This window comes from Mus caroli, unplaced genomic scaffold (assembly GCF_978045245.1).
Source record: "Mus caroli unplaced genomic scaffold, Mus_caroli_1 scaffold_2, whole genome shotgun sequence".
Classification (NCBI taxonomy): Eukaryota; Metazoa; Chordata; class Mammalia; order Rodentia; family Muridae; genus Mus; species Mus caroli.
Window position 1 is genome coordinate 24,802,818 of NW_028227257.1, and position 25,615 is coordinate 24,828,432.

At 40.8% G+C, this 25,615-nt stretch overlaps 1 protein-coding gene across 7 annotated transcripts in view; it reads right to left on the reverse strand.

The window, feature by feature from the left end:
* Raly (RALY heterogeneous nuclear ribonucleoprotein) overlaps positions 1-25,615 on the reverse strand; it is an 86,683-nt gene that overhangs the window by 50,462 nt on the left and 10,606 nt on the right. The window contains exon 2 of one of the 7 annotated variants that reach the window (XM_029470187.2): positions 2,809-2,894. The exons of the other annotated variants lie outside the window; for them this stretch is intronic. The gene's annotated coding sequence lies outside the window, so the exon portion shown is untranslated. The remainder of the gene's footprint in view (positions 1-2,808; positions 2,895-25,615) is intronic. 7 annotated transcript variants of the gene reach the window in all.

The window sequence follows — 25,615 nt, forward strand, 5'->3', positions numbered from 1 at the left end:
GATAAAATGGCCAGGGAAAGCCTTTCAAAGGATACCATGAGATCAGTGTGGTGAGAAACCATGGACTTTCTTTTTAAAAGAACAGCAGTAAGGACTCATTATATAAATCTTATTTGTTTTTTGAGACAAGGACCTCATGTAGCTCAGGCTGGCCTTCAACTCACCAGGTAACCAAGAATGGCCCTCAACTCTTGAGCCTCCTCCTTCCATTTCCCAAACTGAGGTTACAAACATGCACCACACCCAACCCTCGGTTTTTTTTTTTTTTTTTTTTGCTTGTTTGCAAAACCAGAGCTGGTGCTGTGAGTCTACTGTTACAGAAAAAGTTCACAAAGATATTAATGACTTTTCTGTAGCCATTTTCTATGACAAAAGCCACCTCAGGAGGCTGGAGAGATGGTTCAGCACTTGCTGCTTTCGCACAGGTTCAGCATTTAGTTCCCATAAAGCAGCTCACAGCCATCAGTAGTAACTCCAGTTCCAGGTGACCCCAATGCCCTCTTCTGACCTCTGCAATCACAAAGCACACACCTGACATGCAGACAGACAGACAGAGATACACATAAAATAAAAATATCTCTTTTTAAAAAGAAACATGCCGAGTGGTGGTACAGCACACAACTTTAATCACAGCAAGTAGACCTCTGTGAGTTCAAGGCCAGCTTGATCTACAGAACTAGTTCCAGGACAGCCAAGGCTGTTAAACAGTGAAACTCTGTTTCAAATCTACCACCACAACCAAAAAATAAAATAAAAATAAAAAAAGGAGGGGGTGGGGGGGAATACAGGGGACTGGAGAGATGGCTCAGAGGTTAAGAGCACTGGTTCTTGCAGAGGATCAAGGTTCAATTCCTAATACCCACATGGTGACAGACAATAATCCTTAACTCCAGTCTATAAAGCCCTCTTCTGACCTAAGCACACACACACACAGTGCACGACATGCATGCAAGCAAAACATTCTCACACATAAAATAAGTAAATCTTGGGGAGGGGGAGCGAGTTGAGGGGGAGAAGGTAAATGGATGGACGGACAGACAGGGGATACAGAACTGGCAGAATGGTTCAATGGATAAAGGCACTTTATGAGTTCAATCCACAGGACCCCAAAAACAGGACTCACCAATTGAGCAACACCAAGAGGGTTGTCCTCTGACCAACACACACACTTGTACACACACAATTAAATTAATAAGAAAATATTAGAAATAAGGAGAGACAGAGTCCGCCATGGAGAGGGACGAGAGAGAGCATAACAGCACATTGGTCAGGAAGCAGAGGACAGACAGGAAACAGGCACAAGGTCTTCCCATAGTAACCTACTTCCTCTAGGGAGGCTCCATCTCCAAAAGTATACACACCCTTCCAAAATAGCACAACCAGCTACGGAACAAAGAATTCATACACATGAACTTACAGGTGACATTTTACTTTCAAACCACAATATGAGGCTTTTACCATACTGGACCACAATCTTTTTTCCCCACTACTTATTTATGTGGGTGTGGAGGTATCCTACACATGAGCATGCTATGGTACATATGTGGAGGTCAGAGGACAATTTGCAGGTGTCAGTTCTTTCCTCCCACTATGTGGGCACCAGGTATTAAACTCAGGTTATCACACTTGGCAGTTAAGTTCCTTTACCCAATGAATCATCTTACTGCTCCCCCCACCTTTAATTAAAGATTGATTTTATTTGAGAGACAGAGAGATGGTTCAGTGGTTAAGAGTACTTGCTATTCTTCTAGAGGACCCATTTGGTTCCTAACACCCACATCAGACATTTCATAAACAGTTGTCAAGTGTGGCTCCGGCTCTCTTCTGGCCTCTGTGGGAACCTGCCACACATAGGGTATTCACTTACACAAACTGCCAGACACACATGATCAAAAATAAGAAAAATCTTAACACGGACACACAAAAATAAGAATCATGAAGGATTATGATGTATTTTTATTTATGTGTTTCTGTGTGGGTTTATATGAATGAATGTCAAATATGTTCAGGCACCATGGAGGCCAGAGAGTATCCGATCCCCTGGAGCAGCTGCTAGAAGCAGTTGTGAGCCACTGGATATGGATGTTAGGGACCTCACTGTGTTACTCTGACTAGAAGAGCAGCAAGTGCTCTCAGTCACTTAATCACTAAGCCAATTCTCCAGTCCCAAAATTACATTCTAGAGGTTGAGGCTATTAACAAGTAGGCTTGCCCTGAAATGAAATATCTGACTTATACACTGATATGGAGACCTTTCTGAGAACCAGCATTTACTGGGACCTGGGTATATATCCTGTCTTAATTTCTGGGAAGCACATTACTATGGCCCAATTAACTGCAAGTTAGACTGAAGAGAATTGCCCTTCCCTTAGACTATGTTATTATTTTAGAATATTCCATCTAAAAACAGGAAACAGATTTACAAAAGTATAAGGAAACCAGGAATCTATACTTAGAAGCAAAAGAAAATAAATCAGGAATATAAAATAATGGGAACAACAGAAGCTGAACAGTAAAGATGAGGTAATCAAACAAAAGGCTCAGTGAGTTAAAAAGGGAATACTTTAAGGGGTAGAAGACTATAAATTTAAGAATCAATCATTTTCTGTATTAGTAAACAAATGCTTAAATAGTATATCTTTATAGAACTCTTAGTTGTTTACAGTAAATGACTCCCAAAAGCTACCTCAACGGTGGTACTCAAGTGGTATCTTCCTCAGGGAAGGGAAAGAAAAAAAAAAGACTGGGTTTCCTTGGCCTTTGGAGTAGCAACTAAGACAGGAGAGAGCAGCCACAGAAGATACTCACTAGCTCCAAACTCCCTCCAGCAATGCTCGCCAGCAGAGGGCCTCCTCCAACCCACATTGCTACAATCAGTGCTTCTGGGCTTCCAACTGCTCACACACAGAGAATCAAAGATTAGCACTCAGCAAACAGCCAATGTCCATAGCCAAACTTGCATATGTATTTACTAGTTCTGTTCCAGCTGTCTCTAACCTCCCACTTTCAAAGCTGTCTCAACCTTTCTATGAATCTTGCTTTTCTTTTTTTTTTTTTTTTTTTTTTTTTTTTGGTTTTTCGAGACAGGGTTTCTCTGTGTAGCCCTGGCTGTCCTGGCACTCACTTTGTAGACCAGGCTGGCCTCGAACTCAGAAATCCGCCTGCCTCTGCCTCCCGAGTGCTGGGATTAAAGGCGTGTGCCACCACGCCCGGCTGAATCTTGCTTTTCTTATTAGCCTTGAAACAACTACAGTCTTGTAGTTCTTACAAGACTCCTCCCACTCACAAAGATATCTTACCTTGACTAAAAAAAAATTAATCAAAATGTTGTGTTGCTTCAAGACCTCATAACATAAATATGTAGCCAGATCACAAAGTGTTCCAGCAAAATTCTACCCTATTCCCTAATAAGGCAGGTGTCAGAGAGCCTGGCACATTACAGAAACCCTGGTGGGTAGCAGGCAATTTAAGGACAGACAATAAGAACATAATATATACCACAAAAATTGAAATTCAATCCAGGCAGTCTCCAGCCTGCCTGGAGGAATGTCCGAAGAATACAACAGATGTGCAAATTCTTGTCTTTGCATATTCTGGGAACTGAAAGCATTTCTCCTTTCTCAGCCGAAGCTGTCTCCAGTTTTCCCCTCCTCCTTCCCTAAGAACCAACCCGCAGAAATTATCAAGGGAGGCACAAGTAATTACTGTTTTCTTTTCTCCATGCTAATGAGACAGTTGGATAGTTCCCCTTCCCCCTCTAGAGCTAGGAGAATCTAAGGCTTTATAATCAGAAATCAACACACCAAAGCACATGCCAAACAGTGGTCTGTACAGTTGAGACTATACAGAAGATGGCTTTCCTATCCCTGATGAGAGCTGCACTGAAAGACTGTCCCACCTGATGGAGGTCAGACCAGAGCTAGTAGGGCATCCGTCTAAAACCAGAGCAAAGTCAATGGCAACACCACACTGAGCCTCCGTATTGCCAACCAGTGTGCTTTTCACATTATCCAGACTTCCCGCAATATACAATCAGTATGGAGTTCCCTCAGTGCTGAAGCTGGGACTGTTGGTTTCAAGTTCATGTCAGTTTTGAGCCAGCAAGAACAACTACCCACTCTGGAAGCAGTTTTGCTGAACTCTAGGAACTGCTGGATCTAACTCCCGGGATTGGTTCCACTCCAGTAACTGAGTTCTGCCTATTCCTAGACTCTAGCTATGAAGAATAGCTACAGATTGCTGCAATCTTCACAGTCAAAGGTGGTGGTGAATTTCAAGCACAGGAAGGTGCTGGCATAAACTAATAGTCTACATTGAAAGGGGGAGGGAAACTGAGGAAAAGGTTAAAAGGAAAAAGGATGTGATTTGTCACTGGCCCCTTGAAAAGAAATCCCAAGTCTCCCAAAGTGCCCATCTGTATACTTTTATAAGAACCAAAGATATAAAATGAATTGGGTGATGTCAAACTGAAGGCAGGAGGGAGTCTGGAATCCACCAGATCTTCCCCACCATGATGGACTGTAACCTAAAACCATGAGCCAAAATATACCCATACTTCCTTAAGTTACTTTCTGTCAGCTATTTGGTGACAGCAACAAAAAAAAAAGCACGGGGAGGGGTGGGAGCCGCTGGTGATAGCTGGAGAGATGTCTCAGCAGTTAAGATATTTTCCAGAGGACCAGAGTTTCAGTTCCCAATACCCAAAATGAGCAGCTCATAGCCACCCATTACCACGACTCCAAGAGATCCAACACCCTCTTCTAGCCTCTGTAGGTACTCACATGCATATGTACGTGCAGATACATAGACATACACACATAAATAATAAAAAAAAATCTTTAAAAAAAAACCAGCACCCCAAAATAGGACCACTGCTGCATTAAACCTGACTCATGTGGTTTGCAGGAGTTTGGGAAAGATTTGCAGTAGGCATATGGAAAAAGAACTGAAGACTAAAAAAGAACTAGAATGGTATAAATGGAGTTTACTGGGTCATTGTGGAGAGCCATCCTAAAGAGAGTGCCAAAGACTGGAAAGACAAAAAAAAATGCAAATAGGAAAGACTGGAAGCCTAGCAGAACGGTCAGTAGACATAGCATTTGCTTGTTATACAAGCCTGATAACTCAAGTTCAAGTCCCCAGAACCCACACAAAAGTTGAAATAGGAACCAACTGCACAAAGCTGACTTTCACCTCCACACTTGCACCATGAACATTGTGTGTCCCCCCTACCATTGTTCATTCAATTAATAAATATATGTGCTTTACTATTTTAAATTTTTTATTTTGATTTACAAATTCAGGGTAGATACAACTGCAGGAACAGGAGGCAATAGTCACACTACATAATCAGGTGGCAAGGTTGAGATGGATACTTGCTTTTTCCTTATTTAGTCTGGGTCCCTACCCTATGAAACAATGCTATCTACCCACATCCTTCCTTGCTGATGTCCTTCTGAAAACACCTTCATAAACACCCAGAGCCTCTAAATCCCAAACTGACAATGAAGATTTTAACTATCAGTATCAGGAATGAACTAGAAACCATTAATGCTTCGTTCTAGTAAAGCACCTGACTGCACTCTGTCAAGTCCTAGAAACATGAGCATGTGAATTCAAAGGGACTAGACTGATTTGGTAGAAGATATTTCATGACACTGATACACTCAGGCTATAGTATGGTTACTGCTTGTTACATTTACCTAGGTTTACAGTGAGAGAAATCAAGTAAAGCAGAAAGATAGAAAAGGAGAAAAGGAGCTTGAATCTGGTCAAAGTGGGGGAAGGGTAGATGTGGGCAACGTGACTGTAAATTGTTGAAAATATTAGCACTGCTAAAGAGAAACCTTATGCTCTGCACTGGAACAATAAACAAGGACACAGCCTATTGAAAAGTCCAGACAATCCTGCTCCACAGTGTCTGTCACTTAGGAAGATGGTTTCTGCCCGTCAAGAACAGAAGCAGCAGTCGTAATCCAAGAGGACCAAGTTACATCTCAAGCTGGAAGAACGTGCTGCCACCTACTGGTGCTGGTTTACAAATACGCAAACTGCAAACTCAAGTCAAGCAGAACACAAATCATTACCCAACATTAAACATAGAGTTGCAAGGTTTGGTGTTTGTCCTACGAAGTTTTAGTCTTACTTTGGGCCTAATCGTTGCTTGCATATCCTTGAAATCTATACCTTTAATATGGAAATACTTTGTTCCCTTTGTGACACTGTATACTGGAAGTATATAACTTTGCTTTTACAACTACAAATATGTGTTTCTCATGGCTCAGGTGAGACTTTGGACTTACAAGGTTTTTTGAAGTTATACAGAATACATTTTTTCATTTTTAAATGTAAAAAAAAAAATCCTCACCTTGATCCTCCTCAACTTATGTAACTGTTTTGGCAGCTGAAACCGTCAGCAGGTGAAGACTAACTCAAAAGAGGGTCACTAATGTGGGCCTTAAGATTTGGTTATTTACTCTCTTACTCTTACAGTCATGCCTTTCTATGATGGGAGTATACCTTGAAATGTTAGCAAAATAGACTTTTCCTACCTAGAACTGCTCCTTTTTCAGGTGAGCTTTTGTACTATGATAAAACATTCTGATTAAAAGCAACCCAGGAGAGGGAAGGACTTAATGTGGTTATACTTTCAGGTCACAATTCATTGAGGTATTCAGGGCCAGAACCATAGAGAAACATTGTTTGCTGCGTCATATTTAACTAACATTCTTATTCAGGACCAGGTCACCTAATGATGGTGTGCTCGTCGTGGGCTGATCCTTACTGTATCAATTAGTAATGCAATGCAATCTACCACAAACATGCCTACACGCCAAAGTGACAGGCAGTTCTCCAACTGAGGCTCTCCTGTCAGATGCCTACTTTGACAACTGATGCTAACGTTACAAATGTCAATTAGTGCCTATATTAGTTTCTGATTAGGAATAAATCCAGCCTTTGGTTTTTGGCAATTAAAGGGTACAAACAACTTCAATCTGGCTACAACAAATGTCAGAAGTAATGAAGAAAAAGGGTATGGGGCATTTTGGAATTATTATGAACCCTTCCCCTATACGTCCAGACATTTTCAGTCACCAAACCCTCTCTCTACCTAACTTCTTTTAAGACAGGGTTTCACTCTGTAGCCCTGACTGGCCTGGAACAACTCAAAAAGATCCACCTTCCTCTGCCTCCCAAGTGCTGGATTAAATGTTGGACTAACACCACATCCCAACATCCCTAACTCAAACCATTTTCTAGGACATATGTCTTTCCAACTGAAGGATCTTCAAACTTAAAAATTCCGTAAGATGGGCTGGAGAGATGACTCAGTGGTTAAAAGAGCACTAACTGCTCTTCCAGAGGTCCTGAGTTCAATTCCCAGCAACCACATGGTGGCTCACAGCCATCTATAATGGGATTGCATGACCTCTTCTGGTGTGTCTGAAAGAGTGACAGTGTGTACTCATATAAAATCAATAAATAAACCTTTAATAAAAACAAATTTCGATAAGAAAGAATCAGCCTGATGATAAGGCTTACTACATTATATCCGCAGTCATCTGAGCCTTTAGGCAGTTAGATGGCTGGCCCAAGGTTACCAGCTAGCTAAAGCACATCAGCATCTTCCCATTTATCAAATGTCTTTCTAACTATGATGCTGATATTCCAACAAACTTAAGAGACATATAGGACAAGTTTTATCTGTTAAATCATGTTAACTTCTTTTAATATTGCCAATCTATTTCAGGCTAAAGTTCTAACATTTTCTTCTTACAAAATCTATATAAATAACTAACTCAAATATCAGCCAACCTTATCTCTTACCTTTCCTTTTTTTTTTTTTTTTTTTTTTGACACAGTTTGTGTAGCTCTGGCTGTGCTGAAACTCATTCAGTAGAGTAGGCTAGCCTCAAATTCAGAGATCCATCTGCCTCTCTGCCTCTCTCACAAGTCACCAGTGCCTGGCTCAGCCAGCCTTTTCTGTGTAGTGCTGGATAGCTAAAATTTTAGGTTTTGTGGGGTATAGCAGAAATCCCTGTAATATTCAGCATATCACTGTAATGCAAAAGCAATCACAGATAAACAAGTTCTTTGGGTATATAACTGTTTAACAGCCCATGATCATAGCTTACTGACATTTATTCTAATAATAGTCTACTGCCTCCAATTACTTCTACCAGAGAACACATCATATAGACTGCTATTTGAGCTCTGTATCTTTTCAATGGATTCAATTCTTCTTGCCTACTGAGTAAAGTTTAAGCTCTACCCTCATCATCTACCACATTCTTTCCCTGTACACTACTCCAATCACAAATGACAGTCATCACATAATAGCTCCTAACTTTGGCCAAACTATTTCCTAATACCTAGAGTGCCTTTCTCCATTCCCCTGCTATTCCCTATTCAAGAATAAATGAAAAGAGCTGTGGTAAACCTTTGTGGATGATCAGTGGAAAGTTAATTTTCACACTTTTCTTGACCAGCCTCTTCTCCAGATAAATCTGTCCCGCATATCATCCACATGTTGAGTATTACAATCAACTTTTCATAAGCCTACCTGTCTTAAGTTACTAGGTGCTCTTGAAAGTAGAACCTGTATCTGAAATATCTATGTACCTCATTTCAGTACCTCGTATATTACAGCACTCAAACTTTCTAACACTGAGTAAGGTTTATTCTGCCCTGCATAATTTTTTCATATACAAACAGCTCAGCTCTTCTTTACCTGTCATTGCCTCACCACAATTTTACTGTTCTCAGGAACAGGGACTATATCTTATTCAACTATATCTCTAACTATTAGCATAAAAAGTAGCAGCCAGTGTCTATTTAACAGGCTTCTCTGATTCTAGACTTCCTGACTCAGTAGTATCAATTGTTTCTTTAGTTGGCTTAATAGGTTTTGTCCTCGTCCTCACCCTAAAATGAGCCTCACCTTTTCTGAGGCTAGACAGGTTAACTAATTAAGACGACACACCCATTGATATTTTACAAAGTTAGAGAAATTGGAACTATGTGAAGAGACTTGTTTTCAGATTCTTGTTACTAACCTCAAATTATGACTGTTCTTTGTTTGTTCTGAAGTAGGACTTGATTAGCTTTGAATTCCTGATGATCTTCTTGCCATCAGCCTCCAGAGGGTAAGATTCACAGGCTCACCACCACAGGTGCTAAACCACCACAGGTCTACACCAGCCATAAACTTAGCCTAGAGCAAGATCTAACCCTAGATCAACAGTCTTCTAACTAGTGCCATTTCTTTGGTCTTCAAAGCAGAGAATTTCACTCAAAACCTTAAGCCCAATTTCAACTTAAGAAAAAACAAAAACAGATATATATGTATGGTAACAATCATCTTGATCACCATCTCAGGGCACACAACCAGAGGTTATGTCCACGGTAAGCCTGGAGCCCACCACTGCAGCTACCCTAGCTTGGTAAATCTGTGGAACCAAAGACTAAGCTGCTGATGAGAAAAAGCAAAAGAATTTTGTCTAAGCTCAGAACAGAACATTTCATCTGGGTAACTGAGCCTGCCACAGGCCTGGGGTTCCTACTATATCTGCCATTTCAGGATTACAGCTGTCAAGTTTTAATTAGGGTAATTAGAGTTAAAAATGTAATTTCATTTCAGAGGTATTTTGAACAGATTCCATTAATTTCTTTTATAAAAAGCACAGAGAGGAGGGGCTGACTATATGGAATGAACGGAATTCTGCCAGAAAAAACAATCAATTTGCCCAGGCCTAAATTTTCAAATCACTGCCAAGAACTCAGCACCTCTGGCAGGCTTGGCCCAAAAGACTGCTGGGTTTTCAGCTTTCCTTCCTCCTTCCCACTACAGAATTCTAGAAACTTCAATTGGTACCTGCTAATAAATCTAACTGTTCCTCTACCTGGAGATGCCTTACATCACTGTCACCCAATAGCTAACAACTGAAATGTGGCAAAGGGCAAGGGCTCATCTGATCTGCTCTATGTTAAGAACTGCTCCAAGGTCCACTCCACCCTGGGTTCTTGAACACATCTTTATGCTTTTGTCTGTGCTGGCCCCTTGGTCTGGGGTGCCTTTCCCTACTTTAACTCTTACTTTCCCTTCAAATCACAGGTAAAGCCTGTAGTGCACACCTTTAATACCAGCATCCAGGAGGCAGAGGCAAGCAGATCTCTGTGATCAGAGTTCAAAGCCAGCCTGGTATACAAAGAGTTCAAAAAAGAAAACAAACAAACAAACAAACATACAGGGAAGAGCCAAGTATGGTAGGTAGCATACCCTTGTAATTCCAGGACTCAGGAATTACAGCAAAAGGATTAAGAGTTTGAGGTCAGCCTGGACTACATGAGACAACCTCCAAAAAATAAAAAAGTACATACAATCTACTATGGTTAGGATCCTTCCCTGAATGATGCTAGATTATGAAGTTATCTAGGATTTTTAGTACTACCAAAAGTTCTAATATATAGGCAACAATCTTCAAATATTTATTAAATGACCAACAATAGGAAGAATTGGGTCTGACACAACACAGGCAGCTAAACAAGTTAAGCCTTCAGGTTCTCAACATTTAGAAATATCCAGGAAGAGTCCTTTTCTCCTCCTTCAACAGGCCATCACTCTGAAGGCCCTACCAACGATCCCAAAAGACTTCACTTCTATTAGAGCCTGCTCATTCCTTAGAGACCTTAAAAAGGAAACAAGAGGGGCTGGTGAGATGGCTCAGTGGGTAAGAGCACCCGACTGCTCTTCCGAAGGTCCAGAGTTCAAATCCCAGCAACCACATGGTGGCTCACAACCATCCGTAACGGAGATCTGGCGCCCTCTTCTGGAGTGTCTGAAGACAGCTACAGTGTACTTACATATAATAAATAAATAAATCTTAAAAAAAAAAAAAAAAAGGAAACAAGAAAATAAAAACAAGCAGGGCAGTGGTAACACACACCTTTAATCCCAGCACTTGGGAAGCAGAGGCAAGTGGATTTCTGAGTTCAAAGCCAGCCTGGTCTACAGAGTGAGTTCCAGGACAGCCAGGGTTACACAGAGAAACCCTGTCTCGGGGGAAAAAAAAAAAAAAGAACTCACCCACTATTTAACATTTAGTAAGTATTAAATGTGACTTTGCCATCTGAAGTAGTCTATAACTAGCAAGGAAAACATAACCAAGGAAGATACAAGTTCACCAACCTTTTTACAATGTATTCAGAGCAGCACTGCCTGCTACTGGTCCCAGAAGAGGACTACACTTTCAGAACTACTGTGCTAACAAGTATTAACTAGATACATTTCCTTGTAATCAGAGTCTCCCCAGCTCTGGCTACAAGCCCATATAGATCAATTTCTAATTAGGAGCCACTGCAACATTTCTGACAGGTCAGGCTTTTAGACAGCCTCTTTTGGCCTTTGGCCAAATGTCCTGAAATGCCCTGTCCATAGGACATTCTTGTGAGGTAAAAGATTCCACACTATTTCAGTGAAACAGAAAAAAATCCAAACTAAACTCCTTATAAAGCAGTCAGATTTGGTGCCACATGCATTTAATCCCAGCACTTGGGAAGCAGAGGCATGTGAGTTTAAAGCTGGTCTGATCTACACAGTGCAGTAGTTCTCAACATTCCTAATACTGTGACCTAATACAGTTCCTATGGTTGTAGTGATTTCCAGCCATAAAACCTTTATTGCTTCATAACTTTAATTTTGCTACTGTTATGAATTGTGATGTAAATAACTGAAATGCAGAATCTCTGATAGGTGACCCCTGAACCACTCACTGCTCTAATCTAACCTTCTCTTCTACTCTATTTCCAAAAGATCTGCCATAAATGGGTCAAACAATCAACAATCCACTTACTAATCTGTCAGCAGGCATTTCTTTTCAAAAATAGTTTTTAAAATTAAAACGTCTACTAGATCCAGGCCAGCCATGACTGCAAATAAGACACCGTCTCAAGGGGAATTTTTTTTAAATGTTAAAAAGTCTGCTTGGAAGACAGACAAGCTCAAGGAAGAGAACACCTTGGGCTAAGGAGCATATGGTAGATGCTACTGCATTAAGTGTGGGATTTTGGGGCAGACATGTCAGTGACTGTGCAGAGGGGAGTATAGCCTTCAAAAAGAGAATGATCTGTCCTACACTATCAAGTCTCTTAGCTTCATTCTTTCTGTAATAGAACTCAAAATTTTAAAAATCTTAACTGGATTTTTCAGCCTCAGCTCCATATAGAAACAGCATGCTGACAGTATAGACATTCTGCTCAGAAGCCCTGACTAGGTTAAACAAAAACTAAATAGAATTAAAACTCAGACTGACACCTGTCCCAGTTCAACCCAATGAGAACCACATGAATCTACATAAGCCTATTTCATGGTTTTTGTTTATCTTTTCTATAAATTTTAACACTTCAATGGAGAAAACAGAGACATATTGAGTATGGCTTTGTCTCTTGTTTTGGGCCAAAACCATAAGTAAGTTTTTCTTGTACATATTTTATATCATTTTTCTCTTTATGGAGGCAAGTGCCAAACCCAGAGCCAGGCCTCTGGCTAAGGGCTCCAATAACAGCCTACCATTTCTGACCCCATTACCTATTTAGCCATGTCATTTCCAGACAATAGTGTACTTCATAGGTCACTCACATGTATCTCCAATCCACAAACCTGGCTAACAAAATCCCAGGTTAGCTGCCAACATTCAAAATTAAGTCATACTTTTTAACACTTTAGATTTCTAGGCAGTGTGGTATAAAACACCTTTAATCTCAGCACTCAGGAAGCAGGGGCTGGTGGTAGATCTCTATGAGTTCAAAGCTAGAGCTGTCCTTTAAATTTTAAATTTAAGAGACAACTCATAGAACATCACTTTTAAAAAAAATTTTCCTACTATTCTAATAGTTGTCAAGATCTAGTAACATTAGATACACTGGAAGGTCAAAGGCTTTTTATGATCTATTCTTTCAATCCATTGGAAGGTCAAAAAGCTTTCTATGATCTTTTCATTCTTTGACATTTTCTCATTTAACTTTAAACAAACAAACAAACAAAAAACACATCCGTCTCTTTGGGCAGGTGACAGCTTAGTAACCAGGTGTCTGTTGCCAAGCCTCTCTGTACACAGTAGAAGACACTGTTTCCACTGCCCCATTGCATGCTTGCACCCCCCAAATATACAAGTGTACACACACACACACTTTAAAAATGCATGCCAATTTATTAACCATTCCATACAACTTAGAAACATGGTAGTGTTTGGTTTAGTGGTAAAGTACTTGCCTAGCACAATCAGGCCTTAAGTTAGATCTTCAGCAACATACACACAAATCCCTTTCTATGTAATTTAATATTAAGAGCAAACTGTGGCTGAGCATAGTGGGGCATACCTTTAATCCCAACACCCAACAAATGGATTTCTGTGAGTTCAAGGCCAGCCTGATCAACACAGTAAGTTCTAGGACAGCCAGGGATATGTAGAAAGCCTGTTTCAAAAACCAGAACAAAACAAAACAAACCCCAACACCCCCTCAAGAAAGAATTTTAAGACTGCCAGTTTTTAATTGCAAAAGAAATCAAGTGCACTGACACTCGAGTGTATTGAGATTTTGCATATTTGCCACATGCAAGCATGTGCCTCCATCTGAGAAACTAGCATCACAAGAGCTTAGTTTGAATACCTTTTGAGTTACACACTTACTGGCATCCTCTCAGGCACTCTACATCCTACAATGGCCATGTTACAATAACTTCCAGAAGTGTCTTGCTCAGAAGAGGCCTATTTTTCACACAGAGGAGTGGCTGCTAATTGCAGCCACAAGAAAAAGAATCAAGTAACTCCTAAGTAAAACAGGTTTTATTTTAGTGAGAAGTCATGGCATCAGACCCACCTCCCTTACTATGCATAGCCAGTTTACAAATATTAGGAATAGCAAATCATGGTCAACTTAAACAAAAACAAAGTCTACTAAGTTTGTCCGTTTTAAGTCCTACATTAGGTCAGGACACAGGACCAGGACATAGTGGCATGGAAGGTTCCAAGTAAAATAAAGAGACCTCACTTACACTCAGGAAATTTAACAGCACTATAACTAGCTGAAGTCTCTTTAATGTTACAAGTTCAGTCAGATATACCTAAAATCCCGGCACTTAGTAGGTAGAACAGGTAAGATCAAAAGTTCAGGGTTCAACAGGTGGCCGCAAAATCAAGTTTCCAAGATAAAGGTGGAAGGAAAAAACAAAACAAAAAAGCAACTGGTTCCCACCTTGGCACCAATGAAAAAGCTGGTTAGTGTGGCGTTCACAAACCTGAGGACGAGCGTGCTGCTGTCTAAAGGAGCTCACCCACAGGACGAGCGTGCTGCTGTCTAAAGGAGCTCACCCATATGGAAGCAGTAAGAGGAAACATGAAGGTAAGCGAAGACTGTAAACTCAAGGTTTCTTCCTTCCATGCTGCAGATTTCCCACAGAACACAGGGTCCCAAAAAGCCAAGTGAAAATATACACAGGCAAGGCAATAAAGGCAAATAAAATAAGACAAAGAGGGATCCCTGGTAGAGAGCACTCAAGGTATGAAAAACCCTTCTGAAGAATAGCCCAAGCCTAGTCCCACTCCTGTAACTGGTTTAGGGCCAGGGAGCCATGAAGGGGTGGGAGGCCTGGAGCAAGAGTGGGGTCAAGGCATGTCCAAGCCCTGAAAATCTTGTCCTGAGTGTCCTGCTCCCCCTTTCCTCTTATAAGGTCATGTCCAGCAGCACCCGGAATTCCTGCCTTCAAATGAGGCATCCCCAGCACCCTGGCCTAGGATGTACACTCACCCCCACACCCAGTAAACTGATTAGACAGTTCTCAAATACAAATGACCCGTGAATATCTGGAAAAAGTAGTGACTATTCTTAGCCATCAGAGAAACAAAGTACAAGCTTGAAGGAGGATCTGGGGAGAAACTCCTGCTGGTGAGAATGTAGTCTGGTGCAGCCACTTATACTACAGTGTGGCAGTTCCAAGAAAGAAAAAAGGGGTGGGGGTGGGTGCCTAAAATAGAACTATCATGTGGCCTATATACTGGATGTACACTCAAAGGACTCTAAGTCACATACTACAAAGGTACTTGAACATCCATGTTTATTGCTGCACTACTAAAAATAGCCAGGAAATGGAACCAGCCTAGCCACTGATAGATGGATGTATAAAGAAAATGTACTCCTTATACACAATGAAATTTTATTCAACTACAAAGAAAAGTAAAATCATGGCATTTGCAATAAAATGGCTACAACTGAAAACCATTATGTTTGGAGAAATAAACAAGACTCAAATAACCACATTTTACCTTGTATGTATATTGTAGGGTGTGTGTGGCAGGGGAGAGAGAGAGAGAGGTCTTTCTGTAAGAGACTGGAGAAGAAAGGAACAGGGGAGAAAGCAGAAATGGGAGACTTTAGTGGAAGGATGGGACCAGTAAAAAAAGGGCAGGGAGCATAAAGAAGGGCAGTAGGGAAGTGGGATAAGAACAAACTGCAATATATGTATGAAAGTGAATTAATGAAACCTGTTACTTTGTACACTAACCAAAAATAAATCTCTGTTCACATCTGTCACTCTTATAATGCACACCAGGGTTATCTCAGGGTCTAACTCAAAAAAAAAAAAAAAAAAGAAAGAAAAGCAAAGACAACATGTATTCAGAGCCTAACAAGTAGGATGCCAGTTTTTATCTCTGATCTAGAGAATAAAATACTCTGAAGAGATCTAGAATAGAAAGCAACTGGTTGTCTCCAATGTTAAAAGAACTGTTTTCTCTTAAAAGGGCTGCATCTCCAAAGTTCACAACTAAAATTTTCTTTTATTTGCAAAAGAGCAAAACTGCCTTCATTAGATAACACTGGAGTGAATCGTCCCACATAAATGTTTGCTGCCCATGAAACAAGATGGTACTCCATTATTCTACTGCCTCTGGAGTTTTAAAATATTTCCACAAAAGCAAAAACACCTCTATCCAACAAGAGAAAAAAATCAGTTACCCATGAAATAGTAAGTGAATCCCAGAAAGATTTATTGCTAGAAAAACATTTGGTTTTTATTTAAGAAGTCTCCCAACTATATTTATGATCACAGAACATACCACTACCACCACCACCTCACCACCACTTGCTTACAGGACTCAACAGAAAATACCTTCACAGGGCTGAGGTAGAACTAGAAGAGATTTTGAAGGGGTCAGCACATAACTTATCACCTCTGTGAGCACAAATACATGGTATTAAGAAGTATGGCATCATTACAAAATGGGCACACAATTCACTGCAGCTATTAAAATGAAGACAGATTCAGTACCCAGGTCAGATTTTTTTTTTTTTAACAAATATTCAAACTGACCAGGAGCCTAATATCCCTCTGGTTAATGTCTCTAGTGGAAACTCCAAAACCCCTTGATGCTTAAGAAATGCCCTACAGACACAGAATCAAGAGCTGGGTACTATTTAACATTAGGGAGCAGCCAGGGACATCTTTTTTCCGCAGCCAGGTAATTTAAGGTACATTTTCTAATATTTGCTCATAGAACAAAGAAAAAAGGTTCTAAGACATGATCTACGTTCACGGCAGCCTTCAAAGCGCTTTGGTAAAAAACGCCCAGCAAGGTTCCACTGGCAGAATAAAAGCTAACAAAGAAATGGTCGCTTTCCCCTGAGAAAATAGGGTGAAGTGAGATGGGATCTCGGTGTTTTCCCGTCTCTTCTGCTTTAAGAAAAAACAAACAAGCTCTCTACGTACATGGGAAGAAAATCTCAATTAAAAGCTCCATAGACTGACCTACAGGCAATGATTGATGTAGGAGGGCCCAGCTCACTAGGAGTGATATCACCCCTGTGCAGGTGGTCCTGGATAGATAAGAAAACAGGCTTGAAGGGGTTGAAGAGATGGCTCAGCAGTTAAAAGTACTAGCTGCTCTTCCACAGGTCTTGAGTTCAATTCCCAGCAACCACATGGTGGCTCACAACCACCTGTAATGGGATCCAATACCATCGTCTGAGTGTGTCAGAAGACAGCTATGGTGTATTCATATAGATAAAATAAATAAATAACTCTTTAAAAAAAGAAATAAGGGGGAAAGAAAACAGGTTTGACACTGGAGATAAAGCTCAGTGGTTAAAGGCTGCTCTTCCAAAGTTCAATTCCCAGCAACTACATGGTGGCTTATAACCATCTGCAATGGAATCTGATACCTTTTTCTGGTGTGTCTGAAGACAGGAACAGGGACAGTGTACTCATACATAAAATAAATAAATCTTTAAAAAAGAAACAAAAATGCACTTGTTACTCTTGCAGACATCTGGGCTTAGTTCCCAGCACCCACTTGGTGGCCCACAAACATCTGTAACTCCAGATCCAAGAAACTCTTCACTCTCTTCTGACCTACATGCACACACACAGTGCACATACGTACATACATGCAGACGAAACATTCATACACATCAAATAAGATAATTCTAAAGTTATTTTTTTTTTTTTTTTTTTTTTTTTTGGTTTTTCGAGGCAGGGTTTCTCTTTATAGCTCTGGCTGTCCTGGAGCTCACTTTGTAGACCAGGCTGGCCTCGAACTCAGAAATCCGCCTGCCTCTGCCTCCCGAGTGCTGGGATTAAAGGCGTGCGCCACCACGCCCAGCAAGTTATTTATTTTATAAGAAAAAAAGAGAAAAGAAAGAAGGCCAAGTGAGCCCTGGGTACAAGCCAGGAAATTCCTCTGTGGCCTCTGACTTCCCTGGATGATGGACCAGAAACTGTAAAATGAAATAAACCCTTTCCTCCCCAAGCTGCTTTTGGTCATGATGGTTTATCACAGCATCAGAAACCTAACTAAGATCCCTCCTGCTAGTCATTACCAGGAACATGGATGCTACTCTGGCCATTCATCCGTCTCTCTACTCAAGGTTCACATCATACAAACCATCATCGATCTCTCTTCTAAGGAAAGTAGAAGGGGAAGGATTAATTTACTTTAACTGAAAAAGAAAATATATGAGTGTTGCTTCTAGATAACTCTGGGTAATATAGTCCCGAAACAGAAATACTGGCATTTAATCACTTCTAATCATAGACAGAATATTAGAAATGAGGACAAAGACAAACATTCACTATCCTTATACAAGACAAGACCAACCCAACTCAGATATTTAAGTGATTTCTCCTGATTTTAGACCAGTTCAGACTACTCTTGCTGTCTCAGATAACTACAGCCCAAAGAGATCCCTCCCTATAGAAGCCCTGCCACTTACCTATTCCTTCTGACAATGCCTCATCGATTTACCATTTTACTTTATGTTGTACTTTAATTTTAATACATTACCTCTTTTTCTTTCTTCTTCTTCCTTTTTTTTTTTTTTTTTTTTTTTTTGGTGTGTTTTGGTTTTTTGAGACAGGGGCATTTTTTTTTCTCTGTGTAGCCCTGGCTGTCCTGGAACTCACTCTGTAGACAGTCTGTCTGGTCTCCAACTCAGAAATTCACCTGCCTCTGCCTCCCAAGTGCTGGGATTAAAGGCGTGCACCACCACTACCTAACTGTGTTCTTTTTTTAAAGATTGATTGATTGATTGATTAATTTATTTTATGTATATGTGTACACCATTGCTCTCTTCAGACACTCCAGAAGAGGGCATCAGGCCCCATTGCAGATGGTTGTAAGCCACCATGTGGTTGCTGGGAATTGAACTCAGGACCTCTGGAAGAGAAGTCAGTGAGTGCTCTTAACCTCTAAGCCATCTCTCCAACACCCCCTCATTTTCTGTACACAGTAAGGAAAACAGATATAGAATATTAACCCCCACCTTATGAGAAAATGGAATTTCAGTGAGAAAAATTATTTCTCCAGTTTATTAGTGCCATATAAAAAGAGTAAACCTTCGTGTCCCAAGTTTAGTTGTCAAAGATAGGAAACTACCTCATTCTCAGCATTTTTATCTCCTCCAAAGACATTTATAGGTCACTTAGAACCAGAAAATGCCTTGGTGATCTCCAATTCACTGCCTTCAACATTATCTCTAACCTTCAAGACATGCTTCAACCTTCTTAATATTTTTTAAAAAGTATTTTTAAAGATTTATTTTCTAATTATTTTATTATCGTATTTTATGTGTATTTTACCTGCATGTTTGTTTCTATACCACTTTTGTGCCTGGTGCCCACAGAGCATTGAATTCCCTGAAACTAGAGTTACAGACAGCTGTGACCCACATGTAGATGGTGAGAATCAAACTGGAGTCCTCTGGAAGAACAGCAAATGTTCTTAACCACTGAGCCATCTCTCCAGCCCCATTAATTATGAGAGAGGTGGGGAGGGAGAGGGAGTAAGGTCTAGGAGCTGGTTCTCTCCTTAAACCTTTGCATGATGGTGATGAATTCAGGATGCCAGGTCTATATAGTTACCCACAGAGCCATCTCAAGAACCAACTTATTCTTTTAGACCCCTCAGGCAATGCTAAATTGCTGGAAGAAACCATTGCCATAATCCACCATCCTAAGCAACTTTTCTCCCTTAAGAGATAGGGGTTATGGCCGGGCGTGGTGGCGCACGTCTTTAATCCCATCTCTCGGGAGGCAGAGGCAGGCGGATTTCTGAGTTCAAGGCCAGTCTGGTCTACAAAGTGAGTTCCAGGACAGCTAGTGCTATACAGAGAAACCCTGTCTCGAAAAACCAAAGGCGGGGGGTGGGGGTGGGGGTGTTTAATGGGATCAGGTGTAGAGAGCAAACAGAAAGAAAATTGGGGCTGGAGGGATGGCTCAGCGGTTAAGAGCACTGACTGCTCTTCTGAAGGTCCTGAGTTCAATTCCCAGCAACCACATGGTGGCTCACAACCATCCCTAACAAGAACTGACACCCTCTTCTGGAGTGTCTGAAGACAGCTACAGTGTACTTACATATAATAAATAAATAAATCTTTAAAAAAAAAAAAAAAAGAAAGAAAGAAAGAAAATTGGGGGGAAGGGCAATCTCTAGGACTTGCCAGAGACCTAGGACTGGGGGAGGCCCCAGAGACTCTAGCTGAGAATCCTAGCAGTGAGGGATACGGAGTCTGAAGTGGCCACCTCCTGTAGCCAGGTAGGACTCCCACACAGGACACCAACCCACCCACAAAATCTTTAACCCAAATGTGTCCTGCCCACAAGACGTGCAGGAACAAAGATGGAGCAGAGACAGAGGGAATGGCTAGCCAATGACTGGCCCAAGTTGAGACCCATCCCATGGGTAAGAACCAATCCCTGACAATATTAATGATACTCTGAATGAGAGCTTCACCCATAGCCAATGGAAACAGATACAGAGATCCAAGGCCAAACATTAAATGGAGCTCAGGGAGTCTTGTGGAAGAGCTGGGGAAAAGGACTGATGGACCCAAAGAGGACAGGGACTCCATAACAAGACCAAAGGAGTCAACTAACCTGGACCCTTGGGGGCTCCCAGAGACTGAACCTCCAACCAAAGAGTAAGCATGGGACTTAGGCCCTCTGTACATATGTAGCAGATGCACACAGCTTGGTCTTCATGTGGGTCCCCCTGTCTCTGAAGCTGTGAATCTCATTCCCCTAAAAGAGCTGCCTTGTCTAGCCTCAGTGGGAGAGGATGGGCCTGCTCCTGGAGTGATTTGATGTGCCAAGGTGGAGTGATACCCAGGAGGGGGATACCCAAGAGGGGGCCAGGAGGGGGATACCCAAGAGGGCCCCCCCTTCTCAGAGGAGTAGGGAAGGGGAGCAGCTCTGTGGGGTGGACCAAAAGGAGGGAGGGCTGTGATCAGGATGTAATAATTAATGAAAAAAAGAGTTCTTCACCATTAGAACCTTCTTGTTTCCTCTAATTCTACTTCCATTTTCTAAGACTCCATGCAGCAAAGCAGTCAAAGAAGGCAGTCACAATGACGACCTTTGAGAATCACAATTTAATCACAATTAATAAATTACAAAAACATAACTCAAATAACTGTATTGCAAATAAAAGTCCTATTTTATACCAAAATAATGTAATAATTTAATATGATATTTATTTTTCCTTATTCTTAAATCAAAACTAGACAACACCAAATCTTTCTGGAAGCCAGGCTAAGAACTGATACTAGAACTACAGAAGATGCTAGGCAGATATCTGGACCCTCAACAAGGTCAGTGTTCTCCCCTATCTTAATGTTCTTGACTTTACAGGCTAGGGACTAGGCTCATAAGATATGGACACATTGGATATGAAAGATAAGCAACCTGGCTAGATAATAGGAAGAAAAAAAGGAAAAGGGAAAATACCAAAAACAAATCAATACACTAGAAATCAGAGAATCAAAGCTTCATTATCTAGTGACATTATCCATCAATTATGCTATTTCCCATCTGAATTTACACCTCAGGTATCTGAGCCAGAGAAGAAAAAGGAAGAATGGGATACAAATTGTCACTGTTGTTTTAGTTTTATTTTGAGTATTCACCTAATGTTCTCATCATAATGGCCATGTAGTAGTCAAAGGACAACTTGTAGGAGTTGGCTGTTCTACATGTGGTTCCCAGGAATCAAACTCCAGGTAGTCAGGCTTAGCAGCAAATAAATTTCTTTACCCCATGTGCCATCCATCTAACCATCCCTGATTTGTTTTACTTACCCCCTCAGAATTGAAAAATAACTGTAGATGGGATCACGTCTTGCTTTTTTTTTTTTTTTTTTTTTCCTTTTTTCTTTTTAGTTTTTCGAGACAGGGTTTCTCTGTGAAACCCTGGCTGTCCTGGAACTTACTCTGTAGACCAGGCTGGCCTCGAACTCAGAAATCTGCCTGCCTCTGCCTCCCGAGTGCTGGGATTAAAGGCGTGCGCGACCACACCAGGCTATGTCTTGCTTAATTTTTATGTTCTCTACTAGAAGAACACATAGTAGGTACACAAAATTGCTGCAATAACTAGATGAGCTTAGGAATAGAAAATAAGCTGTTGGAATTTCCAAACATAATCATATTACGTCACCAAGATAGCACAGTACCCCTATTCACGACCCTAACTATAGAAAGGGCTATTTCAATTGGTGTGAAGAGCCAATTTAAGGTGAGACTTTAGGGTTTTAAGAAAAATTAATCTTATGTTCCACTGATTCATGCACAGCCCTCATTATTATACTGGCAGCACCATTTCTTAGGGGTAGCTTACTGCTATTTAGAAGAACAAAGTCCAAAAGCCTGAAAATGATCTGTGGGAACAGCAACATATTCAGTATAGCATGATCAAACCTAACTAACACAAAGAAAATCTAGACTTACAAAAATGAGTTACAGAAATTCTACCGCTAGGATTGCTTTCACTGGCACAAAGAATTTCAAATCAAACTAGACAAACAGATCAAGAGAAACCATGCAAACATTGCCTTTAACTAGGCTTACCAAAATCTTTAATAAACAGAAGATAGCTAAATACCAGATAAACGCCTCCAGAATGAAGAAAACCTGGCCAAAAACATTAAGCTGCTAAACTTGGCTTTTTAAAAGAGAATATTTATTTGGAGTAAAGCAACCATTTTGGCTTGACAAACTGAACTATTCATTTAGATGTCATTTCAAGGGCCCGGTGTCCACAGTAGGGGTACCTATCCCATAAGACTAAAACTGCAAAAATGCCTCCTTGGGAGCCAGGCACACACTGCTAATCCTATCATGGAGAAGGCAGAGAGGCAGGTTGATCTCAAGGCCAGTTCTAGGAGTCTAGGACAATCAGAGCTACAGGGACCCTGACTCAAAAAAAACCACACAAACAAACATGTTTTGGGGTTATTTTTCACACCTATTGTTGTGCTATATTTAAGTGTTTATACTTTTCTTTTATTATGGAATTCTCAGACAGTTTTTCACATATTTAAATGTAATGTTCTATACAGTCTTAGGCTCCCAAGTCTGCCCCAAAGGACTTCAGCTCTAAGATTATAATGGAACTCAGCAGACAATTTGGTAAATTAATCTTAAATTTTTCAGCTATCTCTCTCCACTCTAAAAAGCAATATCCATGTGTTTATATAGTAAAAGATACATTTGATGATCCCAGAATTTAACCCTGAGATATCTGTAATATTTTAAGTAAAACCCCTTTCTTCTCCAGAGACAAATTCCTAAGCCACTTCCATAAAACTGTAGTAGAAATATCACAATTACTCCAGGGCCAGCTAGATGGCTCACGAGTCAGAGTGGTTGCAACGAAGAGTCTGATGCCATGACCAGAACCCAGGATGAAAGGAGAGAAGTGACTTCCAAAAGACCTCCACACTTGAGAGGTAGCCCAGACATTCCCATTAATACAAATGCATCATGCGTACAATAGTGAGTAATAAAATTAAAAGATTATCTAGTCCTATCACCTTGTTTCACAGTCTTAGGTAACTGTAACTTAGATGAGTTCAGCAGCATCAAAAGCCACCAAATGTTATTTTAACCCTAATGCTTGCTCTCTCTCACTAGACAGGGTAAGAGGACTGTGAGATTTGCACTTTCATCAACTCTCGGCATTCCCAGTACATATGCCCTCTAGGAAACCCATGTATTCAGTCACAACCCATCCAGAGCAGGACACAGCAGACAGCTCAAAGCGCTCTCCTAGAGATGGAGAACTAGAAAAAGGGACCACAACTCACTTTCCTCTTTTTCCTCCCAAGAGGTATAGCACATGTATTACTATAAAAGCAATTATGAAATGACAGTTAACTTAACATGGGAGAAAAAGTGCCATGGAAACAATGAGAAAGATACCTCTAATCTTGTTCTGTCACCACTTCCTATCTCTAATCTTTAGGCCTTTATAGAATTTTAGAAACCTCCTAGATTACTTTATGAGGAAAACAGATCAGTGAATGAAAGAGGTCCATTCAAGGCAACACACTTAGAAGCAACAGATAATCCTCCAGCTACTCAGTAACTTCCAACTCAGGACTCCCTGTCCTGGCCATCTGTGTGCTTCACCCTGAATACACATCTCAAATTTTCCTTTTCTACGTAAGAAAAGCAAATTGGCATTTCTGCTATTGTTTTCTCCCCCTAACATAATGCTAAAAATTGAGCACCTGTTTTTACAGGCACTCACATGAAAGCCCTCATTATCTCCTCCCTATCCAACCCCTAATACGTCACAAGCTGTCTAGAAGACATCTTAGGAGACAGTGTCCAGGCAGTGGTGGCGCATGCCTTTAATCCCAGCACTTGAGAGGCAGAGGTAGGAGGATTTCTGAGTCAAGGCCAGCCTGGTCTACAGAGTGAGTTCCAGGACAGCCAGGGCTACACAGGGAAACCCTGTCTCGGAAAACAAAAACAAAAACAAAACAAAAAAAGGGTGTCTTAATTATCTAGTCACAAAATATGACTGCTAGAAGAGAACTTAAGTTATCCAGATGAACAAACCTAAACATTTGCAACCTGATAAATAAAAAGTCTGGAAAACTGGTCTCCAGACCCCTATATCCCTAATTTTAGAAGTCCTCGATACAATCCCATCCTGTCCCCATGCCACTGCTATGCCAAAGCCACTAAGATCTGGGGCTCTTCTAGAAAGGGAGTTCTTTGTACTGTTTCACTTGCTTTGTTTTTCTGTTGCCTAGCTTAGGTGACACTACTTACAGAGCAGCTCAGAGTGTTACAAGATGCTGTCTAGAGAAAATATAAGATTATCCTAGCTTAACAAAAGCAGTCTTTGCAGCTGTACAGGATCTAGATGCCTAGGAACTAGTATTTCCCTTTTCTAAAACTAGTGTTTGCATCACTCACTTCAGCCCAGGGGTTCTCAACCTTCCTAACACTGGGACCCTTTACCACAGTTCTTCATGTTGTGGTGACCCCCCCACACACACCATAAAATTATTTTTGTTGCTACCTCATAGCTGTATTTTGCTACTAAGCACTATATCAGTCTCTAAGACTGTCAGAAATGTTTTCTGATGGTCACTATCTACAGGTTGAAAACCATTGGTTTAGCCAAAGTATTAGCTTCTGAAATCACTAACCCCCACCTCCCTTCACCACCAGCCCCAGCTCTGATTGAAAACTCTTATCTATAAGAGATTTGTAAAAGCAGATATAAGATAATCAACACTGAATGATAAATCCTCACCCTTCCCTGCTTTCCCTTCTGTATTTCCTCTTTGTCCCCAAAGCCCTATCTGTATGACAGGTTAAAATGTGCTTTCCTCCTTATCCTTTTTTCCAACAACCATTGTCTTTATTACTTATCTCACTTTTTCATTCTCACATACTCTATGCTTACTGTCATCTTAAACACCAGAACCTTGAGCCAGTCATACTGAATCTGGCAAACTTGTCTCTACCCTAAGTCGACTCCTCTAGTAGGCTACCAGACATAGCCTTTAAGAAGATGCAGAAAGTCACAGCCCCCTCACCTCAGGATAAGGTCCAATGTTGAGGCAGAGGCTCTGTGAGCTGACTTCTACTCTGCCTACCTCACCAGTCTATCACCACATCCACTCGTTGGAGACTCTACACTTGACCTGGGAACCTTGAGAAATTCATTTAATCCCTCTGAGATTGTTTCTTCGCCTACTTTCCTCTCAGGGAAGAGGTTAACAAATGTTAACTGCCTACAATCATACTTGATACAGTAAATAAGCAGAAGTCT